Source organism: Onychomys torridus, unplaced genomic scaffold (genome assembly GCF_903995425.1).
Source record: "Onychomys torridus unplaced genomic scaffold, mOncTor1.1, whole genome shotgun sequence".
In the NCBI taxonomy this organism is placed as follows: Eukaryota; Metazoa; Chordata; class Mammalia; order Rodentia; family Cricetidae; genus Onychomys; species Onychomys torridus.
Window position 1 is genome coordinate 1 of NW_023411997.1, and position 13,083 is coordinate 13,083.

Consider the following 13,083-nt stretch of genomic DNA (forward strand, 5'->3'; position numbering starts at 1 on the left):
GAGAGGACTTTGTCTAAGGCAACCTCGAGGCTCAAGAAGTGAAAACGGTTTACACCTTCAAAATTCCTGTGAGCTACTGCGGGAGCGAGCTCGCCTGGGAGATTGCCATGTTGAGGTGCACCAAGTGAGCACAAGGCCGTGGACATTCTGATTTGGGCGTCTCTGTGGAGGACCTGCCCAAATCGGATCTCATCAAGACACCCTCCAGTGTGCTTTGGAAAGAGAATCAAAGGCCATGTCAATCTCTGAATCCAGGAGCATCGATGGCCCTCTTATGGACCTTGCCACCCAAACGTACAATTTTGAGCCAGAGCAGTTTTCCTCAGAGACAGTGTTGGCTGACGTCCTAGGCACTGCCCAACCTGGAGGCCTGCACGTGGAGCTCCACAGCGAGTGCGTGACTCGGAGGCACAATAAAAGCAGCTCAGCCTTCACTTTCACCTGCAACAAATTCTTCCGGATGAAAGAAAGCTCCCCACAGGGGACCTTTCCTCAAGAGAGACCCCAAACCCAAGGAACACACCGAGACCACGGATCAGATGCAAACAGCAAGAGGGTTTATTTGAATACACAGGTACCTGGGGCGACAAGTCTCTCGGAGGACTTGCGCGCCTTCCTAGGGGAAGGGGGACTTCTTATAGAGTCCTGGGGGCAGAAGCGCGGTTACAGAAGCGAGAAGCATAGTTACAGGGTCCCCATTGGTTAATTCAAATAAGGTCAGGGTGAACTTGGGGGCTATCTTTAATTTTGAAATGTGCAGCTGTCTGTTCTCCAAGGCCAGGTAGCCAATTATAGATATCTTGTTCTGACTCAAGGTTTGTTCCTCCCAAGACCGGGTGTTTGATATCTCCTGCCTTGACTCAAGGTTACTTTCCCAATTATCTTTCTCAAGGCCGTTTCTTAGGCTAAGTTACTGAGACGGGGGGGGGGGGGGGGCTTTCATTCCCCCATTTTCTTTTGTTTTAAATGGAATCTTTCATTTTAGGATGGAGAATAAGGGGTCGGCTCCATCTTTGATTCTCGGAGCCTCTGATATTGTTGGGTTAGGACCAAAGCCTGGACAACAGAAATCCTATCCTTGACAAATTGTATCAATCTGTTGAAGATGCCTGGCCCAAATAATAAAATGAGCAGGACTCTGGTGATGCCCCTCCTAACGTTAGGAGGGCTGTTAGGGGGATTAGGGGAACCCATAGGTAAGTCTTATCTTTAGTGGGTTTGGGGAGCGTTGAACTTTCCATGTAGATGTCTTGGTGTTCTCAGCTTTGTCGGGTTCTTTGACGGCCTTCATATGTGACACATGGACCCAGACAGAGTTTTCAATCTTGAATGGGTGAGACATCACCGGGCGATTCAGTTGCTCCCAGTAGCCATCTGCCAGGGGTTTCCACACCGTCTTTTGTACCAGTTGGAGGGCTTGAAGGTGTGCCTCCAGGGTAGGGCTAGTGGCAAAAGAGGAGATATCAGGGTGAAGGAAGTTTATTATTGGTGGGGGAGTCCCATATAAAATCTCAAACGGGGTTAGGCCGTGAGGCCCAGGAGTATTCCGGGCTCGGTAAAGGGCTAGTGGGAGTAGGAGCACCCAATCTCTAGTGCCAGTTGCGAGCGTTAATTTGGTCAAAGTCTCCTTAATGTTTTTATTTATGCGTTCTATCTATCCTGAGCTCTGGGGGTGGTATGCACAATGGAGTTTCCAATCGATCCCCAATAGCCTGGCCATCTTCTGACTTACCTGGGAGATGAAGGCGGGCCCATTGTCTGACCCCAATATCTGGGGCATTCCATACCTGGGAAAGATGTCATCCAGGAGTTTCTGGGTTACCATGGTAGCAGTCTCTTTCTCCGTCCATCCTGAAAAAGTGTCTACAAAAACCAGAAGGTATCTGTACCCATATAGCCCAGGTTTTACCTCAGTGAAGTCAAGTTCCCAATGGACTCCGGGGCGGTGGCCTCGCAGGCAGCTTCTTCTGTTCAGATGGGTTTTTCCTGAGTTGACTTGGGCACAAGCAGGGCAGCTGGAAGTCACCTGTTGGAGGACCTGTTCCTGATTTAATAATACAGTGTTCGAGGCCTCATCAGCCAGACGGGCCTTCATCTATGATGTTAGCTTGTCGTTCGGGGCTCCATTCCACCCCCATTTTCTTTGCTAGTTCCTGGTCCTCCAGGCTGTAGAGCATGGGGTCCCTGTTTGGCTGTTGGTAGTCTTGCATGACCAGCAGCTTGTCACCCCTGGGGGTTGTAAGGCCATTGTCCAGGCCGTCAGATTGGCCAGCCGATTTTCCCGCGCTATTACAGAGTCATCCTTTCGGTGCCCGGGACAGTGTATGATGCTGAGCTGTCCAGATGTCAGCTGAACCTTTTTCTCGGTGGTCTATCGCTATCTCCTGCTACCCGTGGCCCCCTGGACCAAAGCTGTGCAGTCACTGAGAGAGCCTCCGATGTGGGTCAGGACTGAATGTTGAGCTCCGGTGTCCCTTAGGAAGGTCATTGGCTGCCCCCCGATCTTGAGAGTTATCCTAGGCTCAGGGGGGGGGCTCCTGGCCTTGACCTCCCTAATCTTCCAGATTGAGGAGGTCCGTGGCTCCTGTCTTAGTTTTTCCAGGCCCTCGAGGTTTCTTTGGGCAGTCACGAGCCCAATGTCCTCTCGCTTTGCAGTAGGCGCACTGGTCTTTGTCAAGGGGTGCCCTTCTTTGATCTCCCTTTCTAACTCCCTCTCTGACCTGTCCCTGAGACATTATAGCGGCCAGGATTTTATTTATTTTTTTATGACGTTTTTTTAATCTCTTTTTTTCTGTTTCTGTCGTATTGCTGACCTGAGCCAAATTGGTGGGGCGCCTAGCAGCCCCCCAGAGACCCGCTAAGAGCAACTGGCAAAAGAGACGTAGGTGCTCCCTACCTTCTGGGGTCCTGAAGTCCCAGTTCGGGCGGGTGAGGGGAAAGGCTGCTGACAGTCATCCCATGTAGGCTGGTGGGTTAGGCGTAGGTTATTAAAAATGGACTTAATCAAGTTAGTCAAGGCAACAGGGTCCTTAAAGAAAGGAGGGTTATGCATTATGCTGTTTTCAGTTGTAAGGATCAAAGGCCGAAAATCGGCCAGTATTGTATGCAGCTGTCGGCAAGGGGGCCGTCGCTTCCACCGCCCCCCGCCGCAGTGGCAGTCGGCCGGGAATCGCCATTTCCGCCACGGCCGCACGGGGACCTCTGCCGCAGTAGCAGCCGGCCCGGGAAGTGCCGCTCCCGGCGTTCGCACGGGGACCGCCGCCAGGCGGGCTGAGGGCGGTGGAGACGGGTGGGGAGGTGGATCGTGGGGGAACCTGGGCCGGGGCCGGGGCGGGCTGGAGCGCTTCTGGGCCGTGGCGGGCGCCGCCGCCGTGCCCCACGCGCCTCAGCAGCCGCTGCCTCCCGCGCGCGCCGGCCCGGCTCGCATCCCCTCAGTGGCGGCGGGCGGCGGGGTGGCGCGCGGTGGGGCCGGGACAGCGGCGGCAAGGGGGGGACCAGAAGGGGGGCGCTGGCACTCCCGCGGCGGCTGCTCCTCTCCGCGAGGTGCGGCACGAGTGCACAGAGCCCGAGCAGACAGGCGTAGAGGGTCGCGGGCACCCGCGGCATGGTGCGCGCCGCTCGGCGGGGGCGTGCAGCGGGGACGGAGCGGGGCCGAGGCCCGGGACCGCAGCCGCATGCCGGGCGCTTGCACTCGGGCTCACGGTGCCCGCGGCCGGGCTGGCCCGCGCCCCGCCGCCATCATCTTTCTTGCTGGCTCCTTGGGACGCCCTGAATTGTCGCCTCTCGGGATGCATTCTCGCTGAGTCCCTGCGCGCCTGCTCCCGGGCGCCCCTTCCCTTCTCCCTCGGCCATCAGGCCGCACTCTCCTCGGCTTTCTCCTCCCCTCTAGGGGGATCCTTTCGTGGGAGAACAGGGTAAAGGGAGGAGGTAGATGGCGGTTTCTTTAAACAGAAAATGACGAATGACGGACAAACATAAATAAGACTGACACACGCTGCGCGGCTCCGGCTCCAAACCGAGAGCAGAAACTCAGACGGAGAGTGCTGTGAGGGTCCGGATCCCTCCTCTCCAACAGACACCACGTATCCCTTGGATATGTGAGTGTAAAACCGTGCCCCTGAGGGGACTTCAGACTCCCGTGGAACGTCTTCCAGGGTTGGTGAGCGAAGTCCGGGCTCGTCAGCCCCTTCAGCCTCACCCCGATACAGAACACTAGGGGAGATACCCTAGTGCGGGACTCAGGCGGCCCGGCCTCACGGCAAGTCTGCCTGCCTCCTCTCCCGGCACTACAATCAGGCGGCCCGGCCTCACAGCAGACCTTGTCCGCCTCCTTTCCTGGTCCCTCCAGACGCTGCGCAGGAACAGAGCTCAAACATAGAAACAGACAGCACAGAGACAAAACGGACACAGGACGGCTCGAGCTTAAACATAAATACCGAGGCCGGCCGGCTTACCTCCTGATGGTGGGTCGGTGGTCCTGGGGAGGGGTCTCAATCTCGGTGGAACCTCCAATGAAAGAAAGCTCCCCACAGGGGACCTTTCCTCAAGAGAGACCCCAAACCCAAGGAACACACCGAGACCACGGATCAGATGCAAACAGCAAGAGGGTTTATTTGAATACACAGGTACCTGGGGCGACAAGTCTCTCGGAGGACTTGCGCGCCTTCCTAGGGGAAGGGGGACTTCTTATAGAGTCCTGGGGGCAGAAGCACGGTTACAGAAGCGAGAAGCATAGTTACAGGGTCCCCATTGGTTAATTCAAATAAGGTCAGGGTGAACTTGGGGGCTATCTTTAATTTTGAAATGTGCAGCTGTCTGTTCTCCAAGGCCAGGTAGCCAATTATAGATATCTTGTTCTGACTCAAGGTTTGTTCCTCCCAAGACCGGGTGTTTGATATCTCCTGCCTTGACTCAAGGTTACTTTTCCAATTATCTTTCTCAAGGCCGTTTCTTAGGCTAAGTTACTGAGACGGGGGGGGGGGGGGGGGGGCTTTCACGGAGAGATGAATTTCCCCTGCACTTCAAGAATGTCCACACAGACATTCAGTCGTGTCTCAATGGCTGGTTCCAGCATCGATGCCCTCTCGCTTACTTGGGATGTACATTTGTCCAAAACCACTTCCGGCCCCCTGGACAAAAAGCAAAAGTGATCTATAGCCAGGAGCTGAAGACCTTTGCCATCAAGCCAGAGGTTGCTCCGGAGCTGAGTGAGGGATAGAAGAGAAACCAGCTCTCAGGACATGGTAGGAAAAGCCTGAATTCTCTAAGCAGCTTGCCGCTGGAGGTTTTGCAATACATTGCTGGGTTTCTGGACAGCATCAGCCTGGCCCAGCTCTCCCAGGTGTGCGTACTGATGAGGAACATCTGTGCCACTTTGTTGCAAGAGAGAGGGATGGTCCTCTTGCAGTGGAAGAAGAGGAGATATTCTCATGGAGGCACCTCCTGGAAAGTCCACAGTCAGGGAAGTCAACACTTGTTTGGTTTTTTTTTTTTCACTCATTCATTCATTCATTCATTCATTCATTCATGTGTTCATTCATTCAATAAATATTTTTAAAAGCTCTCTTGGGGACAAGTGCTGTACCAGGCATTGGGACAGTTGCTGAAACGTAAGACTCACTTGAGCAGCTCAGTCCAGCAGGAAAGAGACTATAAACGTATGTTTGGCAGTATAGTGCTGATGCCAATGCCTGCTTAGACCTCTTGAGTATCTTTCACTTGCTCACTCATTCTGTGCTGGCTCTCTCTAATCTCCATCCAGAGACTTATCTCTGCAGCTTGCCTCAGCTAGCTCCTCTGCCCATCCTCCAGCTTCTAGTTAGGATGAACCAGAGTGACTGTTTCAGGAGGAGGAGGCAGGAGGGGGCGTGCTGAAGGATCCGCTCCCCTCGCCTTCAAGACACCATGAAGTGGCTGTGTCCCTCCACTGAAGGTGGCTATACCAGGTGACTTGATCCACATAGCTACTTGTTCTGGGTGGAGTGAACAGTTTCCCTCTTTCCATGAGGCTACTAACTCTGGATATTGCCCCCAGAGTTGCAAACAGCACCCCCCACCAAATCCCACCCAATTTGAGGGTACCACTTGCTCCCTGCTTGGACTCTGACTGGTTGGTATAATAGACGAACAAATTCCTCTCAGTCTCATGCCAACAGGCTTTTAAAAATAGGTTGTATTTGGAAGTTGTGTTTGGAGTGCTTATTTCCCATGGCTGAATTGCTTGTTTAATATCAAACACTGCAATATATGAATCAAGAATCCTTTTCTTCTGTAGAGCCTTGTTCCTTTTCTCAAGTGAGTCCATCTTCACTGAATTACACCTTCTCCAGAAGTTAAACTCCTAATTCATCATATTCAAAGTGTCTGTGATATCTATTCTCATAGCAAATGTGTTGATAATATGAACCCTGAATAGACGATGTCTCCTCACGCCACCATAAAATGTGGATGTTCTCAAACTGGTATGGAGGAATTAGAGTTGTTTGCATCTATTTTTATTATGTCCAAAGTATCCAGTATATTTTCCCTTAATTTTCTTTAAATAGTCTTCATGGAAAAATAATTGTATTTTTATTTATCTATGCCCACATTCACATGTTAAACACCAGTTGCCACCAACCCACCTTAGTGATAAATGTTCATCTAAGACCAGCACATATCTTTCTCTATAAAATCAGATGTCAATAATGTAATTTGCATACAAAAAAAACTCATTATTTTTTGGTTCAATTTTGTCCCAAATTCAAATATGTCTGGCTGCTTTTGGATATCATGTGGGACAGACTAATTTCCTTGCGGAAAGGGAGAAATAACTTATGCGAGGCTAAAGGATACACATATTAAAGGCTTTTTAAGAAAAAATGATAACAGTTCTAAGATTTCAGAAACACTTTTCTCGCCCAGGGACAATGATCAAACATGACCGTGGAGCAGTCAGGCTGAAAGGGCGTCTGTCGGTCTAACCCTTGGCACTTTAAAGCTGGTGGCTCTGTGGCCCTATCCCAGGTGGAAAATCAATGAGCACCATACGCATAGAAATCCTCTTTTGGGGTCTTTATTTCTAAGAAGACCCTTCTTTGTTAGGCTATTTTTTCATTTTAAGTTTTAGAAAAAACATATAGGGGCATAAATGATAAAAGAAACATATTAACTTATATAATTAAAAAAAAAAACAAAGGCAACAGCTTCAGGTAAGGTTTACTCTAGCAGCTCAAAAATGGCGTTTGTTCCTATCCTCACGTCTGTAATATTGGCTGCATTCTGAGGTAGATCTTCCTCAGTGTCCCTGGGATCTGCTGGGGGTTCCTCAGACCCCAGCTTTCCCCTAGTCCAAGTACAGAGGAAGAAGAGAATCTGCTTTTGATGTCAAAAGTTCCAGAGCACCCCACTTTGAGTGCTAATCATCACCATTCGAACAGTGTCTAGACATAATTTTTGCTGCTCATAGGTTGCTGGGGAAGGTGTGTATCGAGTGTTGACTGGCATCAATCATGGTGAATAACTATAAGGCTGGCTGGGAAGGTGATTAATTAGCCAGGTGCTAGGCATTAGATGCAGGGAAATGAAATAATGAATGTCCAGGCAGCCACTGAGCACTGTGGAAGCTGACCACAGAGGAACAGGGCCAGCCGTCTATCTCACAGGCTGCTCAGACCCTTTCAGCCTGGAAGCTCACTGGCCATGTTCACCTCTGAGCTTCTCTTTCTTGGCAGACCTGGCAGTTCAGCAGCCTCTTCTCCAAAATCAAGAGCTGGGAGTTTAACGAAGTCGCCTTCATGTCCGAACACCTGAAAGCCTGTCCTTTCAACATCGTGGAGCACAAGACTGACCCCATTCGTTTGACCAGCATGTGTCAGCCCCAAGAGCAGGCCCAGGAGAGCTTGGTGTCCACGTTTAGGGCCCGGACACGGGGTAGACACACCTAAAGATTTGCACAGCACTGCTTCTGGCTTCTCAGGGTTAGTGAAATTAGAACAGAACTGTTTGAGGACACTGTTCATGGTCTGCTTCACTGGGTCTGAGAATGTGTGAAGTTCTTCAGGCCTCAGCAACTACCAATGACACTAGTTTTCTGAGCTATGGCTTGTAAGATAGTGCCACATTTTTGCTTTATCTTAGTTCTTTCCTCTTTTCATTTCCTAAAATAGATCTGTCTGGGAGAAAATAAGTAATGTAAGGCCATTTGAAAAAATGAACCCAAATCCTTGGTTGACTAGAGAACCAGGAAAATCTGTAACCAGCCTAGACTAGTGATTCTACACTGAGCTATCTTGTTTACAACCCACCTTCAGGTTTTTGGAGCAGGCACTACAGGAGGGATAAGAGTCTGAGGTGTAGTGACCTCCCTGGGTATCTCATCTGGAAGGTTCTAGAGCTTGATCTTCCCTGACCATTAAGGGCTCTTTTAGCCCCCCTACTGCATCAAAGCCCAGATGCTTCCAACACAACCCAACAGAATGGACCACACTAGACGAGCAGAGCAGTTTCAAGGACACCACAGGCCAAAGCCAAACAGTCCATTGTGTAGAGTCTTGACAACACACACACAAAAATAAGTCCTTAAAATGAAGGAAAGGTCAAAGATCTCTGGGAACAAAGTAGGTTGAGAGCCACTGCCCTAAAAGTTGTTGCACCAGCAACACAAAGTTAGGATGTGCTTCCCTTTTAGTGTGACAAATCAGATCTCACAGAGCTATTCAGCAGCCATAATCCAATGCAACTCTTTACCTGTTTACAAAGTAACTTTTAAACATGTGATGATGCTAAATTGAGAACCAGATGGAGCTGATCTACCCAATATGGTTTTTGCATCCTTGGGCCACCCATGTAAAAATATATCCTCCCTCCCTGGCTTTGTTGGGGATACCTGAAACCAGGAAAACAATATTTCTTAGGTTAAGTTACTCTTCCCTTATTGGGCACCATTTTCCAGCAATCCTAGAAGTTCTCATGCTAATGAAAAACAAGGAAAGGGAGGCAGGCATCACAGGGAACCAGCCAGCCAAGAATTCAAATAATGAAGGAGTCTTGCCAATCTGTGAGCTTGTTGTCTGGGTATCCGTCTCTCTGACCATGGTTCACAGCTGGTGCAGATGAAGAAGCTGGTGCAGATGAAGAAGCTGGTGCAGATGAAGAAGCTGGTGCAGATGAAGAAGCTGATGCCTCTGCAAGGGATCAGGAAGGCAGCAGAGCAATCCCAGATTGAAAGCATGCTCAATTTTTAACCATCTTCCTCTCATACTATTGTTAACACAAAGCTATGATTCCTCATCTTTATAGTTTGGTTTGTATTTCACCATGCTTTTTTTGTGAGTCATCATTTTCTAAAACTGTATCTAGAGTGTTCTCTAAGGCTTTGTTCAGTGAAGAGGAGTAACTGAAGATAGCTAAGCAATGAAGTAGGTCAAAAGAAAGTGAGTTCTTCAGGCATCGGTTCTGATTTCTTCCCCCAGTGGAATGGAGTTCTCAAAGCCTTCTCAGGGTTTCTTATTAGAGAAATAGAGAACTACAGACCATGGAAGCAAACCCTGGACTCTAATTATATGAGCCAGGAGCTGCAGAGAGACAGGGAGGCCACAGGGCTCTGCCTCCATAAGCTGCACTGCTGGGAGCAACCTGGCCAAGGAGAGCAGTCTGCCGCCCTCCTGATTGGGGTGTGGATACTTCCAGTCATACTTTCCTCCATCAATTCCTATCTCAGAGCAGCGCTGAGATGATTGGCATCTTCATTTCATAGGGGAATCCATTGTTTATGTTAAAGGAAACCAACATTTCCCCAAGTGGTATTCCCTGGTCCCTGGAGATATGCTCACTTTGTGGGAGGGCAGCCCCAGCAAAAGGGACCTTCTCAGAGGCACTGGGTTTAGTGAATGATTGGATGAAGGAAACTGTAAAGAGCAGCATGTAACAGAAGCAAGGCATTGCCATGTGGCTTCAGTTTAAGCAGCGGATGAGGAGGATGAGGAGGGGCATATTGCAAGCATAGAACCTACACAGGAAGACACCCATGAGTGGAGCCCTTTGATGAACATCACCCCCAGGAAAGGCAACCTAGAGATGGAAAGCAGCTGAATGTGGAGCAGAGAGGCTATAGAACTGAGCCACACGTGACCTCAGCAGCTTAGGGACTTGAGAAGGAAGCCTGCCTTACCAGGAAGGGTCAAATGGGAAGCAAGGTAGGTTTAAAGCAACAACACTGTATAAGTCTAACATGTGCCAAATCAAATTGAAATGGAGAACACAGTTTTATGTATCTGTGGTGACTTATCTGTGCATCAGCAACCCCAGTGTATGTCTAATGGGAAATAAAAGTTGCTTTGCACTCTGAAAGGTGGTGTGGAAATTTAACTATGTAAAAATGTGTTGCATTTGTTTATGCTGCAGAATATTCAACTGTGTAGAGGCATATTACATTCATTTATGCTGCATTTGTTCAATTATGAAAAGATGTGTTGCTGTTTCACCTTGCCTGCCTAAAGCACCTGATTGGTCTAATAAAAAGCTGAATAGATAATAGGTAGGCAGAAAAGGATAGGCGGGGCTGGCAGGCAAGTGAATAAATAGGAGGAATCTAGGCTTGAGGAAAAAAAGACCACAGAGAAAGAAAGGAACATGCCTGGGGCCAGAAGCCAGGCAGCCAGACAGACACAGAAACAGCAGTGAAGTAAGACATACAGAAAAAAATGTAAAACACCCGGAGGCAAAACAGAGAAAAAGAAACAGGTTAATTTAAATTTAAAAAGTCAGAAACGATCATAAGCTAAGGCTAAGAATTCATAACTAATAAGTCTCCATGTCATGATCTGGGAGCTGGTTTGTGGCCCAAAAGAAAAAGCCTGCTACAGAAAGGCTGAAAAGGTAAGTCTTGTGAGGTAGGTCCAGGAACAGACTTGTGATTCACTGCCAAGCATAAAGGTCATCATTAAAATCCAACAGTGTTTGTCTTGAAGAAATGCCAAGGGAAAATATGGAGTTTGTAGAGTTCTAGAAAGGTGGGGCTCCCTCTATGAGGCCCTGGGGCTACTTTGGCCTCAGCCATTACTTGTAGCTCCTCCATGCCAATGCCTTCTCCATTTTTGGCAGCTGAAACCAATGCCAATACTGTTAACAGCTTCCCTTTCTGCATCTTATCGGTCAAAGATGCCCTCTTTTAAACCCTGTACTCCAGGATCTCTATTTTTCTTTAAAAAAAAAAACCCCTTTCTAAAAAAATGAGCATCTCTATTTGTGCTGGGGCTGGGTTCAGCCATTGGCCTCCCTCATCCCAGTACTGAGTCACTTTTTGGTCATTGTGGCTGCCTGGGTGTCCTCATCTCTCTTCGCACCTGTTCTAGCTCTGGACCACACAGAGGCTTCACGAACTTTCTCCTTACGCCCTTTCCTGGACATGGGCTCCAATGGTCTTGGTGTCAGGGGGTCCAGGCCTTCCTGGGGCCCCCGTCACTCTTCATTTCAGCTCACGTGACTTTGTTCTCCTTTGACATCTCTCTTTTCTGTTTGGCAACCTTCCCTTCCTGCTTCCAACCCTCTAATCTGTGCTGCTTCCTCAAGAATCCACCATGGGCCAGGGGCTAGGAGAGATGGCTCAGTTAGCCAGGTGCTTGCTTACCAAGCAGGAGAACCTGAGTTTGATCTCCAGAACCCATTCAGATGCCACATGGGGGTGCCTTTTGCTGATGATCTTAGTGCTGAGGAGGCAGAGACAAAAGGATCATCCCTGGGGCTCCTTGGCCGGTAGAATCTAGCTTAATTGGTGAGCTCCAAATCAAAGAGAAATCCTTCTCAAAAAGAGGTGGATTATATTCCTGAGGATTAACAGTTAACGTGGCCCTCTGACCAACACAGACAAATGTGTATACCTGAATCCACAAGTGCACCTGTACATATTCAAACAGACACACACACACACACACACACACACACACACACACACACACACACAAATCACCATGTGCTGAAAAAGTCTGGTGGTTTTCCCAGACAGGAAGCTAACTTCATACAACTGTTCAAACTGATAGAGGTTAAACTACCTTAATCTGGATGTCACCTGACCCTGTTATTTCACATTGCTGCCACTGGGTGTGCTGGTTGATTTTTTTTTTTTTTTTTTTTTTTTTTTTTTTTGACAACTTGACACAAACCAAGACCTATTTGGAAAGTAATCTTAATTAAGAACATGCCTCCAAGATCTTGTTTGGAAGTTCTAGCAGGGGAACACAGCTATTTGTATACCCTTGAGGGAAAGCCGGTCCTCTGCTATTCAGGAAAGGTCGACTGAGCATGCAGCTTTGGGAGGGATGCACATGGAGCAGTGAGGGAGGAAGGGGACACCCGCCTGGCCAGCCAGATCAGCTGAATCAATGCTGGTGATCAATGGGGTGACAGATGTCTCAGCCAGACACCTTTAATCCCTGCACTAGGGAGGCAGAGGCAGGCAGATCTTTGCGAGTTTAAGGCCAGCCTGGTCTACAGAGCAAGATCCAGGAAAGGCACAAAGCTACACAGAGAAACCCTGTCTCAAACACCTCCATAAGATTCCTACATAGACAAGTCTGTAGGACTTATTTTCTTAATTAGTGGTTGATGTGAGCAGGGCCCCACCCACTGTGGGTGGTACCATCTCTGGGCAGGTGGTTCTGGGTGTATAAGAAAGCAAGCTGAGCAAGACATAGGGAGCAAGCTAGTAAGCAGCATCCCTTGCTGGCTTCTCCTTTAGTTCTTGCTTCTCCTCTAACTAGGTTCTTGCTCTGAGTTTCTGCCCTGACTTCCCTCAGTGATGGAGTGTGACTTAAGAATTATAGACTGAAAGAAACCCTTTCCTCTCCAAGTTGCTTTTGGTCATGGATTTTATCACAGCAGTAGAAACCTTAACTAAGACATCAGGCTTGTCTGTCTTGGACAGGGGCTCAGGTACAACCAAATAGAAAGGCCTACCTCCTGACCCCTAAGGCACAGGGCCTGGGCAGTGCTAAGAGCACTGCATCCTAACTACCAGGCTAGAGGGAGTGTTCTGGGTGCATCTGGCAGAGGGGTGGAAAATCAGGGCTATAGAGGCCCACACTAAAAGCACCACTTAACCCCAGT

At 49.0% G+C, this 13,083-nt stretch overlaps 1 pseudogene; it reads left to right on the top strand.

The window, feature by feature from the left end:
• Positions 1 to 5: 5 nt before the first annotated feature.
• Positions 6 to 9,101, top strand: LOC118575446 (annotated as a pseudogene).
• Positions 9,102 to 13,083: the final 3,982 nt, after the last annotated feature.